Genomic DNA, 5616 nt, shown 5'->3' on the forward strand with positions numbered 1-5616 from the left:
AGATGGATTTTGGGAACAAAACCGTCCAATTAGCTATTTTGAGCTTATTTCACTAAATTAGCAATTTTTATTAATATCCGTTAGTTTCGTAAAAATCGCTAATAATTCTGATTCAAGCTGATATCGTATTATTTCCGTTAACTAGCTGAGTTTATTTTATTTTCACTCATTAAATTTATTTATTATTAATTCCGTTTTATTACTGAAACTTTTACTAAAAACCGATTTTTATTAACTCGAGACGGTTTTAAAAACGAACGAAATTACTTAACGATGAAGAAACGTACGTATAATTAGAAGCTAGCAAGCTAGCTGGTGTCTCATTATTATTATTATTATTTTATTGTTGTTGTTGTACACCCCCGTCCCTACCCCTTCTTTTCCCTTCCTTTTTGCGCGTTTCACCAGCAACAACAATCAGCATCCACCAAAATCATCAACACCATTTCCGATCATTCAAACCCCAGATCCCGCCTCCATTCTCAACCAAATTCCGTAATTTTTGTACCATTCTCTTCCCCTTTCCTTCCTCCTCCTTTTAAGGTAAGAAAGTCTCCTTTTTGTAGTGGTTTCGTCTTTCGCCGTCTTATAAAAGTGTCGTCTTTTAGCTTCTTTATTCCGTTTTCTTGCCCTTTTATGAAGGATTCAAGACCGGGGTGAGGCTCGTGCCTTGTGGACCATTTATTCGGAGAATAAGGAGCGTTTAAGGTAACGGTGATAGGATTATTCGTTACTAAGTCGATTTTGTATGCTAGTTTGTATATTGGATGCTTACTTGTGTTAAAGTTTCATTCTTTATGAAATTTCCATATTATTGTAGCATGTGACGGTCTTATACTAGATTAACTTATTAATTTTGAGAAAAGTTAGTACCTTTGGATTCATGGTGAAGTGGGTAATTATGTTGGGTAATTTAATTGGGTGAATACTATCATTTTAATACTTAAAATTTCGTCTTAAGACGGTCACAAATGAGCTTCTTTAATAGTGAAAATGGGGTATTTGATTTCTGTTTTGGCACATTTCCCTGGAAATTATAGGTGTTGAAATTGGGATCATTTTAAGGCCAAAAATCGGGACATCTTTGGGATTTGTTACAATGGGTTGTATGTATTTTAGGACCGAGTGTGGGTCATAAGGATTGGTGTTTGGAACGGGTGTGTGAGGGTCAAAGTCTGGGCTGTTTCGACTTTGTTCTTGGACCGAAATGGACTGTTATAACACGATTTTCTGGGTGGGAAATTCGATTGTTTTGAACTCGGCTTTGGAGCCGTTAAAGGGACCGAATGGTCTCTGTTTTGATGGGTCCGATAAGTATTAACAATTATTTAAGTGTCGACGTCTCACGCTCCCAACTCTTCCAGGTTTGAGAATAGTGAACAAATTACTCCATGTCGCATTTAATATTAGAAATTACTGAATTACTACTATCGCTCGGAAAGATATCACTTTGTATTATTGAATTTGGCTTAAATGACTATCCCTTTGTATACGATTGATCTTTCCCATTTGTTTACATGTTTTCTTTTCAATGGGTGAGTTGTGTTTGAAGTTATAAGCCCGTCCTATGGACTGGTTGGTCACTGGTGATTTTGGGTTATAATGGTGGTCGTTTGGGATCGGGCGGTGGTCGCTGGCCTAGGCAAAGTGGCTTGGGTGAGTGCAGCCTTAGCCATAGGTGGCTGTTGAGGCGGAAATAGGGCTGCCCAAACGGTCCTCGAGTCGTGGTTATGGATTTCTTTAGGCGCCTAGTTTAGTTCATTTGAAATAATTATATTTCCGACTCATATTTTATATAATGATAATTCGTAAATATCGTCCTTTCACATAATTATTTTAGGTGGCTCATGTGTGGTTGAAGATGAAGAGTAATTTTGGGGTTTTAGAAGCTTTCTCAAGTTTTTACTTGTCTCTTTGCTAGCGTAAGGTAACTATTCCGAGTTACTCGACGAATTAATGTCACATTAGTAGTTAATGTGTGCATGTTGTTTGATAAGTGTTTAGGTGAATGAATAATGTTAGGATCGTTTACAAAATGAAATTGTAATTAATAGGCTCAAATGAATTTTATGGTGATAATTGTAATGTTTTGTTGATTGTGCCGAAAACTGAGCCTTAGTCCCTTTGACTGATGCGATATCAGTTAATTGAGTGATTGGTCACCGCAATTTGACCCGCACTGCCGCAGGTGGGGTTGCGGGTAAAAATTCGGTTGAATGATTTAGATAATCGACCTTTTTCTTGTTTTAGGCCATTTATCAAGCTTTTGTTCACATGTATAGCTTATTGAATTTAATAGTGTCTTGTATTGTTGAAATGGCCCTAGTTTCCCCTGAAGCCTTTAATATGGTTACTATTGTTAGAATTAGAAATTAGTATTGAATACTTATTGAGGATTCTGTTGGGATTGTATGCTGTAAATAGACATTATAAGCCTTTCACATGATAGAATGCTAGAATTTATATTGATAAGTAGGACTTTTTGCCCTCTTAAGGTTAAGTGGGTGTCTTACATGACTTGTGTGGTGAGTCATGTGTGGTGTGGGCTAAAATATTCAAGCTGGGACTAGCTGGGACTAGGTCCTAGGTGAGTATTTCGGCCTTCATCATAGATAGGTCTTTATAGTCTCTGACGAGTATATGTTCACTGCTTGATAGCCTTTGTGTTCCTGACTAGTGGATTTATATCCAAGTTGGGGCATGACCTCAGGTACTTATTTTGATAGTATGGGGTCAGCTTAAGTACTAGCCAACCCTTCGGTGGTGTCCTTAGGGTACTCACTTCTCTTGTTTTAAAAAAAGTTGTGGGTCTTGGGTGCGGTGGTGTGTATCCGCATGTCTAGGTCTGCGCAGATTTTAGGCTAGGGTTGTGTTGTCTCTTGGCCATGTTTTCTTAATAGTAACCGCTGAGCCAAGATACCGGTTCGATTACCTTCCCTACCTCGTGGTATAGACTCGAGTTACAAAGTGACTATTGACCGTACTAAGAACTTATGCCTGTCTTTGATATATTGCCCTTTCTTGTTTGATGATTCAATGAATCATAGAAGGTGAGATGCAAGCCGGCTATGGTTGATAGAGTTTGGATTCCTGGATGTTATGTGATTCACATGATAGTGCAGTATGAGTCGGTCTAGTATTCGCATGCTAGGACTATGTGTTGTTATATTGTAGTTCACATGATAAGCACAACTGTCTAGCATCTATATGCTAAGGCTATGTGTGATTCGTATTCATATTCTTATGTTTACATGTTATATTAATTATGACATTTCGTGGCTGGGAGACCTCGGAGTTACTCCCCACTGACTGTGGCTTTCGTATTTGTATAAAATGCGAATGACAGGTAGGTGATGCATATATGGGGTACATGGACGAGCTAGCGAGCAAAGTAACCTTGGGACCTAGACTGGTTTTACTTTATTGCGACCCTTAAACTCCTTTTTATGTCACATACATTTTAGGGACATATGTCTCCCTTTCTCATATTTGGTTTGTATAACTTTCTTTTCGCGACTTTAGCGATGTTTCATTCTTGAGATTTATTTTGGACCTTGCATGTTTGACACCTTCCCTTTTGGATATCTTTATAACAGGTTCAGGTTTTAAAAATTACAGGTTTTTACCCAATTGAACCTATTACAAACATATCCTGTCAGTTTTTCTGTAGAATTACGTGTTTACTTTTCCGCGATAAGTGAGGGTGTCACAGTTGGTATCAGAGCATATTTGCTCCCGACGCACGTTTGTGCACCCCACTATAAATAACTTGACCTTAAAATAATAAACTTGAGAGACGGGTAAGATGGGTAGATTTAGGATCTTATGTTGTAGTCTCTTTGTGTTTGCTCTTTGTTAGGTACTAACCTGTTTGTTGATTGTCATTTAATAATTGTTGCGTTCTTAGATCAATGACCGTGAGCTTATCTATAGCTAATGGAGTTATTACCCTTATTATAAAAATTTTTGAACTAAAGGTTTTGAAAATATTTTAATGTTTTTCACCGGTTTTAACGTCAATTAGTGTTAAAGCTTGTTATTGGAGACGTCTGATAATTAGTTTTATCATTTGTTGGTGTAAAAAAATGTATTTTTATGTCTTTGAATTGGAATATTGATGTTCTTGAGTGATCGCCAAGAGTATCTCCGTTCCATTGAAAGGACACTTATATTTTACGAAGATCAAGATTTAGTGCCTTTTGCTGAGGATTGAAGATTTGTTCAACCTTTGAAGAATGCTTCTACTTCCTTGAAGATATTTCTCGTTCTTTTTGTATCTCGCCTTATTTTTAATCTCTTGGTGCCTATCCTTCTTCTAAACTCTCTATTCTTCTTCCTAGGAAGTTACATTTGTATCCTCCCAACTTGTCCTTTCACCCTTGCTAATCATCCCTTAACGCCATTTGATAGCACTCTTTCTTGTGGGGTGTTAACCTTGGTTGCATTTGATTCTTAAGTATAAAAGTTTACTCGTTATTTCCTTGTCTTGAATACCTCCCTAATTCTTATATCTCTTACTGGTTGTTAACTAGTTATCTTTATGATTCGACTCTTTTAGTCTCACACCCTGACATGTTGCTTAAGTTTCCTTGTTGTCTAAATTCCCTTTCTCCTCGATCATAAGCGTTACCATTCATACCTCCTTTCCTCGCTTCATCTTGCTCCTCCTTTAAGTTTGACACTCGTATCTTGTGAAACTCTATCTTTGACATCCTTGTAATTTGACTTCAATCCTTATCCCTAGGAAGTTCATCATACCTCTTTTGTTGGTTAAGCTTGAACCCTCTTAGCATACTTGTATCTATGATGTCTAACTTACTTTTTATTTCGCACATTTTCTAAATATTTCAAGCTATCATTTTTGGTTCATTGTTAAAAAAATTTATGTTACTATTACAAAATTTTCCCTACTTGTAAAGATTTGGAAAATGAAAATTCGATTTAATTCTCTAATTGTTCTTTGAGTATAGACTTCTTTATCATGATTTTAATCGCTAAACCCGAGATTTCTTTAAATTTTATCCAATTTCTATTAACCTTGATCTATTTATGACTTCTTTGTCAAAGTTTAATATTATATTTCCGGAATTTAACTCCCCTTTTAGTTTAAAGTTGAAACCTTTATTTCTACTTTGGCTTTTTGCAAAAGAAAATTTGAGTAGATTACCTTTCTCTTATTTTGATTTTAACGTTGATCGGATGTTAGAACTAGTTATTGGAAACGTTTGATAACTTGTTCTACGATTGTCGGCGAATAGTTTTTGTTTTAAATTTGTCTCTGACTTGGAAAGTTAGCGTTCTTGTGTGCACGACAAGAGCAATTCCGTTCCATGAACGAGACTTATACTTTTGAAAACTCTTCATTAATGTTTTCGAAAGTATTTTGATTTTCAATTTATACAAATGATTTGCTTTTTGACCTTATCTTTGATTTGGAATGTGATGTTCTTGAATACGTAACGAGAACACTTTCGTTCCCTTGATGAGAATCTGGTTCTGTCGGAAAATTTTATTTGAAACTTTTGAAAGAATTTTGATTCTTACGATAAATAACCTTTAAAATGTTTTGGTTACCGATTCCAATTTCAGTTTTATTTTCATAACCTTCCATTTATA

General features: G+C 36.0%; 1 long non-coding RNA gene across 1 annotated transcript; it reads left to right on the top strand.

Moving 5' to 3' along the window:
• The first annotated feature begins 1834 nt into the window (after nt 1–1834).
• On the top strand, nt 1835–3541 carry LOC141646221 (uncharacterized). Its single transcript, XR_012545440.1, has 2 exons — nt 1835–1927; nt 3347–3541. It is a non-coding gene; the product is annotated as an uncharacterized LOC141646221 (long non-coding RNA).
• Nucleotides 3542–5616: the final 2075 nt, after the last annotated feature.

This window comes from Silene latifolia, chromosome 3 (genome assembly GCF_048544455.1).
Source record: "Silene latifolia isolate original U9 population chromosome 3, ASM4854445v1, whole genome shotgun sequence".
NCBI classification, from domain to species: domain Eukaryota; kingdom Viridiplantae; phylum Streptophyta; class Magnoliopsida; order Caryophyllales; family Caryophyllaceae; genus Silene; species Silene latifolia.